The following is a 14,855-nucleotide window of genomic DNA, read 5'->3' on the forward strand; positions in this document are numbered from 1 at the left end:
CATGTGTACATGCATGCCCAGAATCCTGAGTGGAAAATGGAGGAGACAGGATTGTGACATAGGCATCTCTCTTAGGGAGTGATTTCTTGCTTTCTGTCTGTCTTTCTGTCTCTCTGGTAAGCACACACGCCCTAGAACAAAAAAATAAAAAATCTCTCTAAAGGAAAAGAAAGAAAATTAGCTAAATTTATTTCAATTATTATTATTACTATTTTGATGAACCCCAGATATTGAGCATTATTGTAATTAGTATTTGTATGCACTATCAATCTTTGAAAATTCTCTGTAAACTAATAATTGAATCCCCTCCAGTAACTCACTCTCCTAGAACTATTTATCCAAATGCAAATTATGTGAAGGTTTCTGGTACAATATTTGGCATATAACAAGTATCCAATAAATGTTAAAAAAATAAGCTTAAGTACCAGAAATACTTTAAAATTTCTGTATTCGACTACAGAATGGAAAGATGAAATGGAAAGAAAAAAGCAGGGTATGTAACACTTAAGCAAACCACTACATTTATTCAGCCAGTGCTGATCATGATAAGCATTTAGAGGAAAATGATCAATTATTAGACCCAAATGCATTTTGTTTACAAGAGATATAAAGTTCATTCCACAAATTTGTCAAAATGTCAAAAAGTCTTTGAGAAAATAACTGTAGCATTTAAAACCTGCATGGAATCTTAAAATTAAATATATTTGACAGAATTTTTCTGCTTTACTTCCATTGACTATGCTTGACATGAGTGATGGCCAATCGATTAATCATAACCTTGAAATTAAGACAAAATCAATTTTAATAGGCAAGCCTACTTTTCAATGTTTTTAATCCCTAAACTGTATGCTTTGAAAAGGCCAAAGGAAAAAGGGCCAAAATGTGGCCAATAGACAAAATAGTTTTGTTGTACAGATGAAGATGATGTATATGTGGATACCTACTTATGTCTGAAGTTTATCAGAAGCAATGTAAATGTATCATACATAAAATACATCTACATACAGCTTACACACACACACATATACACACACACATATATATATATATATACACACACACACACGAGTTTATGAAATACATGATAGGTCTTTCTGCTTTCTCCGTTTTTCACTGCACGTATTCCATTCTTACTGCTTCTAATCCATTCTCTGCACTATTGACTGAGAGCCATGACTAATATGAGTCTGACCAGATCTGTTCCATCAATATTATCATGCTACTTTTATGATAAAATCAAAATGCCTTCATACACTGCTTTCAGTTTACCATTTTAGCCTAGGAAAATTTTTCTCACTGTACATCTTTTGCCTCTGATAATACTGCTTATATATTTCCTATTGTTCAGCTTATTTACACTTCTGTCTTCACTATTGGTGTTTACTAGTTGTTTCTTGTTGCAAGAGAGAGATGGCACAGCTTTTTTTTTTCTCCCTTTCTATAACTCTCCTAATAAATTACTAAACTCATTCTGTTTCTCAATTATCTACTGGTCAGTTCCTGACCACACCCACAGTTTGTGTATTCTCTCTCCCATAGGTTTGGAAACAAAGGCTACTTCTTCTATGAAGCTTTTTCATGCAATAAAATGTACTTTTTCAATGTCTTCTCAGTCCTCTTAAATTCTATGCTTCATGTGTTTTTGTGCCATGGTTGCCATTACATTGTCAAAATAAGCACACTGTTTATTTTGAATAAATATTTATGTAGTAAATAGTGATAAATTATCCAATCAATCAATAAAACACAACCTTGGATGTCTCAAAAATATTTTCATTTCAAAGATCATACCACCAAACTGTGGGTAAATAGAATAAAAGCAGCTAGATACTTGAGGAGTAATGAGTAGAAAATAGATATACACTATTACATTGGTTTAGTGAGCATAGTAACATCTTTGTTTTCTATTAACACTCTAAGTATTTCCAATAATGATACCATTTAATTTTAACAATATAAAATGTACTCTTTAAAATTTCTGCTGATACTTTTTTTTTATATATAATTTTTTTTTTTAGAGGTTTTTGCTCTAGGGCGAGTGCAGTCGCCAGAAAGACAGAGACAGAGAGAAAGAAGATGAGAAATCACTCCCCAGGGGAATGACCACACCTCAATCCCTTCTCCACCATTCTCTTGGGGTCTAGGTATGCATGCACACACGCCCGGCATGAGTTTAAGTCTCCAGGTCCAGGACTCGAACCACGGCCGACTACATAGGAGTCCAGCAACAAAGCCATTATGCCAACTGCTGGTGCCAATATGTTTTTATTTCTTACTATATGACAGTAGCAGAGGGTGGGGCCAGCAGGTGGCATAGCAGCTAAGGGCACTGGACTCACTCTTGACCCACTGTGGTTTGGGTCCTGAACCTGGGGGCTTGCTTACTCATTTTCTCTCTCTCTCTCTCTCTCTCTCTCTCTCTCTGTCCCTCTGAATGGATGAATGACTAAATAAATAAATAAACAAGAAATAAAAGAATTATTTTATGAAAAAGGAACTAGCAGATGGTATTTAAATCAATACAAAAAAATGAAGGAGAAGGAAGAGGAGAAGGGAAGAGAGAAAGAGGAAGAAGAAGAAACTTAAGGTAGTAAATTTCACATGTTTAAAAAAAACACAAATAACATAAGATAAAAAGAAACCGTTTGGGACCAGCAGTTGGCACAATGGCTATGTCGCTGGACTCCCATGTAGTCAATGGCGGTTTGAGTCCCAGACCCGGTGGCTTGGACTCACACTGAGCACGTGTGTGTACATGCCCAAGATCCCAAGAGGAGAATTGAGGAGAGAGGATTGTGACATGGCCGGGGGGCCATGTTGGGGGAAACCAGGTGACTGGGTGACTATTAAAAATGATAAGAAATTGGGACCAGCAGTTAGCATAAGGGCTATGTCGCTGGGCTCCCATGTAGTCAATGGCGGCTTGAGTCCCAGACCCGGTGGCTTGGACTCACACTGAGCACGTGTGTGTACATGCCCAAGATCCCAAGAGGAGAATTGAGGAGAGAGGATTGTGACATGGCCGGGGGGCCATGTTGGGGGGTGATTTCTCACTTTCTGTCTGTCTAAAAAAAAAAAAAAAGTATAGTAAATGACATAAAAAGAAAACTTAAAAATGGTATGTTGGGACCAGCAGTTAGTGTAATGGCTATGTCGCTGGATTCCCACGTAGTCGACAACGGTTCGCGTCCCAGACCCAGTGGCTTAGAACTCATGCCGGGCGCGTGTGCATGCGTGCCCAAGATCCCGAGAGGAGAATGGAGGAGAAGGGATTGCAGTGTGGCCATCCCCCCGGGGGGTGATTTCTCGCTTTCTGTCTCTGTCTGTCTGGCGAGTACATGCACCCTATAGCAAAAACCTCTCCCGTCCAAAAAAAAAAAAAACCATAAAAATGATATGTTAAAATATTTTATATTCATGTAATTTAGGTACATGATTTTCTACATTACAAAAACACTTTTAACCCAAGTTACTTTTTATAAATTTTCTATATTTTCTGGGTACATGCTACCAAATTCTATTCAGTCTCCACCCAAGTTCCATCAGAGCCATATCAATATTTTCTCATTATTTAAAAAGGAAAAAAAATGAAGGTTAGAACATTTCATTCACTTGTCCAAGATCACACCAAAATCCTAACTGGTCTTTTATTCCCTTTCTTAATGCTTTATCAATATTTCAAAATAAAACATAAATTGGTAAGTTATAAGAGGAAAATGAGTTTGCAACATAATGAATATAGGTCTGATTTTCTTTTCTTCAAAGAAAAGCATTTCTGCTTTTATTAATTGTCTTCTTTGCAATTGTATCTCAACACCTTGGAAAACGTAAAGGTGTTGAATTTACGACACTGTCTCTGCTTTTTAACTACAATTTTTTCCTATTCCATTTTGTACCCATGTCACTCTACTGTATTCAGCATTTATTTAGTTGCGCATTGCATTGCCAAGGGGAGGTCTAGTCATGTTTTAAGTTAAATACGTGCTTTTCTTAGAGGGTAGGTCTTGGTGCTTCACCTTGATTGGGGAGACAGAAAAATTAAGCCTGCTTGATTTACTAGAAAATAACTTTTGACTAATATATCACGTTAGCTGTAACAAGTTATGGTGTATTTTACCATAGAGCAGGTGCCACCACGCCCAAGTTATGGTGTATTTTAATTTTAAAATTTTTCTAGAAATATATGTTTATTTATTTTAAAATTCTTATTTCCTGGAGATCTTCAAGAATGGAAGATATTTATATTTTATTTTTAATAGGGTGCAAATATCTGAAGAGATGACTTAAAAGGCCAATTTCAGGTATAATATTTGCTAACAGTTTACTAAAAAGCATACTGTACAGACTAAGTCAAAAACAAAAATAAAAATAAATAAGTAAATTGTGTTTACAAGAAGATATAAGAACATATAAAAATGTTCTAACTATTCAAGAACAACTAGCAATAATAATTTTTATAGATGTCAGTAAGTTACTCAGAGATCTAAGATTATTGGCTATGTGTCAAGAAAATTTGTATTAATAATTCTTACAATATTTTATATTTTTACATTTTATCTTTTTACCCTAATAGAATTTCAAGAGCATATAATGATTAGTGTAAGTTTTATCTTTAAAGTACATTGGACAACATATAAAAATTATTGTATTTGTTTGTGGTTCCTCTGTCAAGTCTCTGTTAAATTTTTTTTTTTTTTTCCGGAGAGGTTTTCACTATAGGCTGCGTGCACTCACCAGACAGACAGAGAGAGACATAGAGATAGAAAGCGAGAAATCACCCCCCAGGGGGGATGGTCACGCCTCAATCCCTTCTTCACCATTCTCCTCTTGGGATCTTGGGCACGCACACATGCCCAGCGTGAGTTTTAAGCCACCGGGTCCGGGACGCGAACCACGGTCAACTAGGTGGGAGTCCAGCGACATAGCCATTACGCTAACTGCTGGTTCTCTCTGATTGTTAAATTTTGACCTTAATTTAGATGTGTATTAAGTGTTACTTTAGATGCTGTTCCTTTAACAATTCTTTGATGTTGGTGTGGTTAAGTTGCCAAATTCACGCATGGCCAACCGTGGTTCAAATCCTGGACAGAGTGGTTTTAAAATCACTCTGGGTGCATATACATTCATGACCAATATCACAAGAGAAGAATCGAGGAGGAAAGATTATAGTGTGTCCATCCCTTGGAATGTGATTTCTCACTTTCCTTATCACAGTTTCTCTCTGTCTCTCTGGTAAGCAAGCACACATGCCCTATGGCATAAACCTAAAAAACAAAATTTGTAACTTTAACAATTACTAAACATTGGAAAGTCTACTTCAAGTTTGTTCATTTAAAAAAATCATATTTCTCATTGTCAGAATCATATGCAAAATAGAATAAACTTAAAACATTTCCTGGTCTGTGGATTAAAGAATGGCATGGTTAACAAAGTATTTTTATGTTTATTTTTACATAAATTTATCCATTTTAAAATAATTCTATTGGACATTTAGGAAATACATGGGATAAGTCAAGAAAATGCTCTTTTGTTTCTCAAAAGGCCCATTTAATTATGACTTTGCAATTCAGAGAAATACTGTGTAAGGGAATTCATTTAGTTATGTGAACCTAAGACCTCAATTTTCACAGGTAAATAGTAAAGCAGTTTGACTAATCTTCTAAAGCCAATCCACTTATATTTGACATGGCAATGCTTGTTAGGAAACATTTCATGGACGAAACCCTGCGTAGCAGAGCTATTTGTGTTTTCCTCTCCAGTGAAATGTGAAACTAGTGATATTAAGTAGCCCAATACTGATTTTAGATACAGGAAACAAATGTATACATTTAACAACACCATTATTTAAAAAAAATAGGTTCAGAATTGTCAAAGAGCAGAATACCTTCTTATATGTACCTGAAAGATAATTAAGAACTACAGAAACAAATGCCATTCTCTTTAAACACTCTCCCACTGGTAACAGTATAAATAAACTATTGAACATGGATGAAATGATAAAAGATGAAACTATATTCTGAAATGTCCAGAAATTATGATTTCAAAACACTTTCTTGTATGTGATAATTTCAACTCACAAACAGATAATTACATACTTTGCTTCTTCTTCATTGTACATCATAGTATATTTGAAAAAAATCTCTTCAAACACTGTCATGTATACATTGATATTACATGAAGTAATGGCTTGGATTAAAGTAAAAATTCTTCTTTCATGCTGTGATGAAAATAATTTGACCAGCTTGAAAACCATGAGGATCATAACTAGCATGACTGAATAATTCAACATGATACATTACAGCATTCGAATCAAAGAGAACAAAAATATGTAGCTTTCAAAATGCAAATTTTAGGGGAACAGCAGTTAGCGTAATGGCTATGTCACTGAACTCCCAAGTAGTCAACCGTGGTTCAAGTCCTGGACCTGGTGACTTAAACTCATGCTGGGTGCATGTGTTTGCATGGCCAAGATCCTGAGAGGAGAATGGAGGAGGAGGGATTGCAGCGTGGCCATCCCCCCTGGGGGGTGATTTCTCGCTTTCTGTCTCTCTGTCTTTCTGTGTTTCTCTGGCGAGCACACTCACCCTGTAGCTAAAACCTCTCCTCCCCCCAAAAAATGCAAACTTTAAATATTTCAAAGTATAATAAAATTTCATTAAAAAAAAATTACACATATATTAAACATGTTTAATAATTTTCCTTTAATAAATTAGCATATTGGTGTCCTCTCTCTGCTTTTAATGTCTGTGCTTTTCCTAATAAACTTTTTACTTTTCCTTTTAGGGTACATGTATATTTACATGAGAGTAAGAGTGACAAGCACTACTATAAGGCTTGGCCATACTACAATTTCTTTTCTCCAGTCCTTCAGCCTTTTGTTTCTTAGGCACTTACATTCATTGATTTCTGTGCTTTAACATTTTTAATTTTACACACACACACACACTCAAATGGGTCCCTTAATTTTCCATTAAATGAAATTTTAAAATGTACTTTCTTACAAACATTCCCTGTGTCCTCTGGAACAGTGACTTGAGCCATATTTTGGGCTACTTGCAAGACAGCTGTAGCAACTGGAGCATCCAGAGTGCCCAGACACCACCAGAATGCTGGGAGCAGACACTGAAAATGGACAATTAGAATACATAGAACACTGAACCTGCCATGAGCAGGTCTGAGAAACAATTCTGTCCTTCTGGCCCTCTGGGCTGATGGCTAGTAAAGCAGTCATGAGGATATCTGAGATGCTCTCCGTTGTCTTGCTGATTATTATCTAGCTCTCTTCTGTTCACATTAATCTCTTTAGTAACTGATCACTGGGCTGCAACTTTAGTTTTCTGTACTAATAATGTCTTTAATTTCTACTACATGATCAGAGTTTGAATTTTCCAATTCTTTCTTATCTGCATTTTTAAAATTACAAATTCTATATTTAAGTAATTTCTTCCCAGTTGCATTTTCTATATGCAGTTAACAGTAAGCATGCAGCTGCTTGTTCAGAAATTTCATCTCTCAGATATGTTTTAAATGGTTAATTTCAATACATCGCTCTTCAGTTCAGTCTTCCACAAAGCCACAGGATATGGACAAAATATAGCTAAGTTATTTGCAACCACATAATAAGGATGGAATTTCTTCCAGTTCCCCAAAGTTCTTCATCAAAAATCCTTTCTGTCAGCATTGTGGTCACAGCAACTACAGAGTTCCAGAGTTGTCCTAGTCTTTTCTTCTAATGACCCTCTACCATAACCACCATTAAAATATTCTAGATTTTTTTCTAACCTGCTCTTCCAAGTTCTTCCAACCTTTGCCTGTTATATAGTTCCAAAGCTGGTTCTGTCTATCAGCACCACACTTCTGTCACCACTTTTCTGTTTTAGTTAATTCATGCTGATATAACAGAATAACTAGGACTGGGTGATTTTTAAAGAAAAGATTTTTTTTTTGAGAGGTTTTTGCTATAGGGCGCATGCGCTCACCAGACAGAGAGAGACAGAGAGAGAAAGTGAGAAATCACCCCCCAGGGGGGCTGGCCACACTGCAATACCTTCTCTTCCATTCTCTTCTCGGGATTTTGGGCCTGCACGCACACGCGCCCAGTGTGAATTTTAAGCCATCAGATCCGAGACTCAAACCGCGGTCAACTACATGGGAGTCCAGAGACGTAGATTACGCTAACTGCTGGTCCCAAGTAAAGGTTTTATCTTACAATTTCAGTGTGGGAAAAGTCCAAGAGGATAGGTCTAGCTCCTGGTTCTTCATCAAAACATGGCTCAGATAAGTAGTAAGGAGAGTGGCTGCATATGAAGAAAGAGAGACCTGTGGGCAGCTAACTCGCTTTTATAACAACTCATTGAGTAGCAAGTGACGGCCTGAATATTCAATGAAAGTATAACAGTCAAATAGTAGTAATAACTGTGGTCAAATGGTGAGGTCCTTATAAAATGTCCACACTAGAAATGGAGATAATTAACCAACCAGGACATTCAGCATCCCAGCCACTCTTAATTTACTGTCTCATTTTGATGCTCCACATATTTATCCCCAAACCTCAATCACTACATGTTGGACTTAATTGCTCCATTAATATAGCTGAGAAAAAAAAAAAAAAGCTAACATGATTTGTTTTAACATACAATGTATATTGAAAGGTTATATTCTATTAGGTATTTCATATTTTCTTTCTTTTGGTTTTTATAATTATTATTTTTTAAATTTTAACTTAATACTTTATCTCTCTTTTTTTTTTTTTTCCAGAGGATTTTGCTATAGGGCGCGTATGCTTGCCAGAAAGACAGAGAGAGACGGAGGTAAAGTGAGAAATCACCCCCCAGGGGCGATGGCCACATCGCCATCCCTTCTCTTCCATTCTTTCGGGATCTTGGGCACGCATGCACATGCACCCAGCGTGAGTTTAAGCCACTGGGTCTGGGACTCGAACTGCGGTCGACTACATGGGAGTCCAGCGACATAGCCATTACACCAACTGCTGGTCCCATAAACTTACTACTTTATATCTTACTCAATTTTTTTTTCTTGTTTGCTTGCCATATTTTTGTCAAAATTTCTTCTGTTTTCCTGGTCAAACCAGAACTTATAATCACATTTAAAAGAAATCTTAGAGCTAATATATTAGGTAATTAGCAATTTAAAATTATGATCAGTATTACTACTTTATTGATATTCTCCTAGAAGTGACAATTTAATTAAATTAGAAAAGTGTTATAAATATTTGGTACTTTTATAAAAGTGATAAACATTTGGAAAAATCAATAAGGAGGAAAGTATGGATTAAAATTAGTGAAAATTAAATATAAAATTTTAAAAACAAAATTATTATGTAAATATTTATGGATTGTCTAGACAATTAATTTAGAACATGGATGAAGGTGTCCCATTCAATCTAACTGACCCTATACTTCATACTTGTTTCAAAGGAGATGAACAATGCTTATGCTACTTATAACCAATTATATTAGTTCACTTTTATATTGGTATACAGAAATAGGCTGGGTGGTTTATAAAAAAGAGGTTTATTTGACTCACAAATCTACTAGCTGGCAAAAGTATATGGTTGCCATTACAACATGACAGAGAGAAACAGAAAAGTCATTGAGCACACATAAAAAGAGTGAGTTGTAGGTAGTCATTTTACTTTTATAACAACTCACACTCCTGGGAACTAAACCATCTCTGAGAGCTCACTACTACCTTGGAGATGGCAATAATATATTCATAATCCAAAAAATTCCCAGCAGGCTTCTTTTTTCTAAAGGTATTTTCATCTCTCAGCCTCCTTACATTGGGGATGAACTTTCAGCAAATGAACCTCTAGGGCACAAATTGTATCCAAATTATAAGAATAATCTGAAAATTATTTAAAAATGATTATATGCAAGACTACGTTAAACACTATAATTAGAGGATTTTCAAAAATTATTAGTTCATTGGTTTATAATATTACTTCATGTGTTTGGAAATTAGATTAAAATACTCATTGAAAGGAGATTGTATTTTTCCAAATAATGAATCTGTATTGAATCTTAGAAAATGCCTTTTGGCCAGCAGATGACATAGTAAATACATGGCTGAACTCCCACATGGGTGAGTTAGAGTCCTTTACACAGTGGTTTCAAACTTATGGCAGGTGCATGTTTGTGCATGCCCAAGATCCCAGTAGGAGAATAGAGGAGAAGGGATTGCAAAGTGCCCATACCCCCATGGGTGATTTTTTATTTTCTGTCTCTCTCTGTCTCTCCAGTGAGCTCACACACCCTGAAGCAAAAAATCTCTCTCTCAAAAAAAAAAAAAAAAAAAAAAAGATACCTTCCACATTATCCCTGATAACTAATCTTAAAATGAGGCTCTAGACTCTTTCTAGACAAGACAATTGAAGAAGAGGGGTTTGGCCTGGTGTGCACTCTGCATCTGGGAATGCTAGCAGCGCCCGAAATGGCTGCTTTTGGAAGACTACCATCCAGAAGAAAAGATGTTTGGTTTTCACAAGCCAAAGATATGCTGAAGCTTAGAGGGCTGCTGTATTTGCAAAGTGAAATCCTCCAGTTCTTAATTCACTGACAGCAAACACTATGAAAAGGACTTCCAGAGCTGCTTTGGGTTGAATGAAATCCGTTCAGGAAACATCTACAATGCCCATGTCCTGTTTGTGAAAAGATGGAAGAAGTTGCCAGCAGGATCAAAAAAAAAAAAGGAATCATGTGGTAGGATGTAAGGGAAGCACCTAGACTAAAGACTATGTTGAAACCAAATCTGGAAACAGGATAAAAAGTGGCCAGATCAGTAAACGTCAGAAGGAATTTAAACATCACAGTTCTGATGCTCACAACACCACCTCAGGCAAGTGCCTCCCCTGCTCAGTCCCCTTGCTACAGTCACCAGCCAGATCATGGTTAAGATACAGAGATGGCTCTGGCTCCAACAAAACAATAGTTTTTCATTTGTTTGTTTTGCTTTTATTTATTTGTTTGTTTTTCCTTTTTAGATCTTACATACTGGAAAAAATAGAAATATGTTGCAGATTATCTAGAGACCGCCTTGGGAAGGTCCTCATCAACACATACTCTTCAACCCTTGCTGCAGCAACAAGAAAGCTACTGCAGAGAAGCCTTAAGAACAGGACTCGGAGCCTCTGTCCATTTCCACTCAGGAGTGATGACTGAGGTGGATGCAGAAGGGAACAACTAACGCTTTAAATTCTAAAAAGACTACAATGCAACAAACTGACCTTACTGGTTTTTACTTGGATACCTGCTATTCTTCCAAAGACAATTTCTAGAGTAGTTTTGAATGGATTCCCCCACCCCCACCCCAGTCCCAGAAACTTTGAAGCCAGTGTCTAGCTTACTGAAAGAAAAAAAAAATAAAAACAGATATACATAATATTTAAGATGCTGAGTATTTCATAGGAAAGCTGAATGCTGCTGTAAAGTGCTTTTTTTTGAGAGGTTTTCACTACAGGACACGTGTGCTCGCCAGACAGACAGAGAGAGACATAGAGACAGAAAGCGAGAAATCACCCCCCAAGGGGGATGGTCATGCCGCAATCCCTTCTCCTCCATTCTCCTGTTGGGATCTTGGGCACGCACACACATGCACCCGGCGTGAGTTTTAAGCCACCGGGTCCGGGACGCGAACCAGGGTCGACTACGTGGGAGTCCAGCGACATAGCCATTCCGCTAACTGCTGGTTCCCTGTAAAGTGCTTTTTAAGTAATTTTTTAAATCCCCTCTAATGCATGAAACTAGGGGAATTTAAGAGGACAAAGATGGAATTTATTGTAGGATAAACCATACCTAGTTTTAGTCCTTCTATATTGAGAAGCAGTGGTTGGCTACCCTTGTTTTCCCTCATAACATATTTATCATAATTCAGTAACATGGACTTGCCCCTAGAGGTAGTTGTTAATAATTTTGGAATAATAAGGTCTTGCCAAGGTTCTGATGATTTAAATCTGTACTACTGATTATTAAGCAGGACAGGCAGCTTTCTGGTACAAATACTTTAAAGGAGAAAGTAATTTCAAAATACAGAGAGGTAACTTGGCTGTATATGTATTTTCCTGTGTCACCTTCCTTCATATTAATATTTGATAAGAGGTATGGATTTATGTGAAAATTCTAAACAGAATCTAAGCTCATCTTCCTGGAAAAATGGCAAGAGAGGCAAGGTCTTGTAGAATAGCACCAAGTCATTACCACACGGTGGGGAACACACTGTAGTAAAAATTTCAAACTATCTGGAAACTGTGTGTGCAAGTCTTCAGGATGGCACAAAACAAATACCAATGCTTCTGGGATCACATTTCCAGAGGGCTTGTCCAGCGTGTAGATCATTGGCTTTTGGCGTTGTTCAGTGACTTCACTGAAAAGCTGCACGATTCAGTTCCAGCTCTGAATTACTTCAGTGGACCTTCGAGAAGGATTTATCCAGGTAGAGTGGGTGTTTGACTTAACTTATTAGAGTTTCCAGTCACCCCCCTCTCCCTCCCACACACACACTCTATTTAAAGTAAAATTACTAAAGGAAAAGAGGTGTATGAATGTTAAGTGGGTAGGTCTTGGTTTGGCTTCTTTTAGTCAGATTTTCTTAAAATGGAGATATTCTGAATATTGAGTTCTCAGTAGCTTCTTGCTTGAACCCAAACCACTCACGTGGTCTCTTTTCTGTATGTTCAGAAAAAATATCACCAGTTCAGACTTTTTAATCATAAAGAAGAAAGAACGTTTCATCTGCCCTACAATAACAGCACTCAGTGCTTATTTGTAAACTGGATTTGCAAAATCAGATGGTATTACAAAAAGGAGCGGGCCACTTTTTATGGGCACCCTATGGTTTTATAGATCTTAATCTAAACTTAATGTATTATATTCCTCGACTTCCTTACTACGAGCCACCATCTGCACAGCCTCTGCAGTGAGCTAGGTAGGCTTTCCCATGGCTATTGTGGTATATCTCACAAGAGTCCAGCCATTTCCAGCCTCCCGAGTTATTTTAACATTTTTTATTCTTTTTATATATTTTGGCTATATGTAGAGTATACTGTAATATGGATCATCTCTATTTCTGTATTTATTTATTTTTTTTCACTTCAACCACAGTCTTCTTTTCCCCCTTCCACCTCTTTGCCTATAGGATTTACTGTATGTGGTCATATACTTTGTATTAATATATTAGATATCGACAAATCTTTTTTGTACTTTTTATACTGTTGGATACTTATAATCAAAACTTTTATGAGGGTATTGAATAAATTTAGTCTTATTAGAAACTTTTTCAAAATAAATAATAAAAAAAAGCGAGGTTTTTTTTGGGGGTCTGCACATGGATAATGTTGCTGGACTCCCACATGGCCCATCTCTGTTCACCCCCATTGACTTGAAACTCATGTGGGGCTGGGACCAGTCAGTGGTGTAATGGTTATATCACTGAACTCTCATATGGTTGATCACATTTTGAGTCTCAGACTTGGAGGCTTAAAACTCACGCTAGGCACATATGCATACATACACAAAATCCCAAGAGAAAAATGAAGAAGGGATTGTGGCATGGCCATCCCCCCTATGGTTTGATTTCTCACTTTCTGTATTTCTGTCTCTGTCTCTCTGGTGCACACACACAACCTATAGAAAAAAAAATACTCTCAAAAAAAAAAGAAGAAATGTAAAGAAAATCTTGTGGGTCACATGTGCATTCTGTGCCTAAGATCCCAGGAAGAAAATAAATTGCAGCATGACCATACCCCAATGGGGGGAAGGATGATTTTTTGCTTTTTCTCTTACTGTCTCTGTCTCTCTCTCCATTGAGTGCATGCACCCTAAGGCATATAACTATTACAAAAAGGGGGGGGGAGATCTGTCAATTTAGTGTTAATTTAGTGTTCCTATTTTCATCATCCAACAATATCTAACCATACTCCGGATAACTTTGACAGAAGTAGAGTGAAGCAGAAAATTAATATGTGGCTAATATGGTTCCCAGGAAGGTAAGAGGATCAATTCAGAATAAAAATGGAAGTAAATGAACTAGTCACAGGGGGAACATACAAAGTCATGTCAATCCTAACATGGCTTTCAGGATGGCCACAGGATTTTAGTAAGATTAGGGTCAATATTGCTTCCATGTATCCCTTGCTGCTACACACCTAGGGTCTAAATTTAGATATAATCATCATGGGTAATTTTAAACTGTGTGATACCAAGAAGATGCCTTCTTCCAGGCTGCACACCATCATTTCAGGTAAAAATGAAGATGAGGATTCATATTCTATTACTTCCCATTGTTGGATCAATTTTACAAGTCAATCAAAATGTGATGTCAGTATCTCCATCACTGATTTCTGGAATATATCATGATGAGGATATGGGACATCATGACTGGCGCCTAAAACAAGAGCAATATACAGGGTGATGTCCATTTAGTATGTACTCTTTATGGAGCAGAAGTATAGAATGAAGGAAAAGTTGTGTTGAAAGGAGGGGAAAAGGATGAAGTAGAATAGAAGGAATGCAGGAAGGAAATTATCAAGGAAAAAAAAAAAGAGGTTGAAATAGCCCTAATAACACAGCATGGCATATCTAAAATAGTGAAATGCTTTAGGAAATAGATGCTTTAGATTTCATATTGACATTTTAGTGTTTTCTCCAACTTTTTACAAAAATTAACACATTCTATTTTTCTGCTCCTTGAAACCTGATAAAAATGTAACCAAAAAGGTCAAATATCTTTAAAATATTGACTACCAGTGGTAAAGTTAGATGACAAAAATAAGTGTAATAGACAGAAATTATTCAACGGTTTCATCTAAGAAAGAATACTGCGTCAATCTGTTCCTTAAT

The 14,855-nt window shown here is 36.7% G+C and overlaps 1 pseudogene; it reads left to right on the forward strand.

Moving 5' to 3' along the window:
• Positions 1-10,477: 10,477 nt before the first annotated feature.
• LOC102488861 (SIN3-HDAC complex-associated factor pseudogene) lies at positions 10,478-11,173 on the forward strand (annotated as a pseudogene).
• Positions 11,174-14,855: the final 3,682 nt, after the last annotated feature.

This window comes from Tupaia chinensis, unplaced genomic scaffold (assembly GCF_000334495.1).
Source record: "Tupaia chinensis unplaced genomic scaffold, TupChi_1.0 Scaffold000009_1, whole genome shotgun sequence".
Taxonomy (NCBI): domain Eukaryota; kingdom Metazoa; phylum Chordata; class Mammalia; order Scandentia; family Tupaiidae; genus Tupaia; species Tupaia belangeri.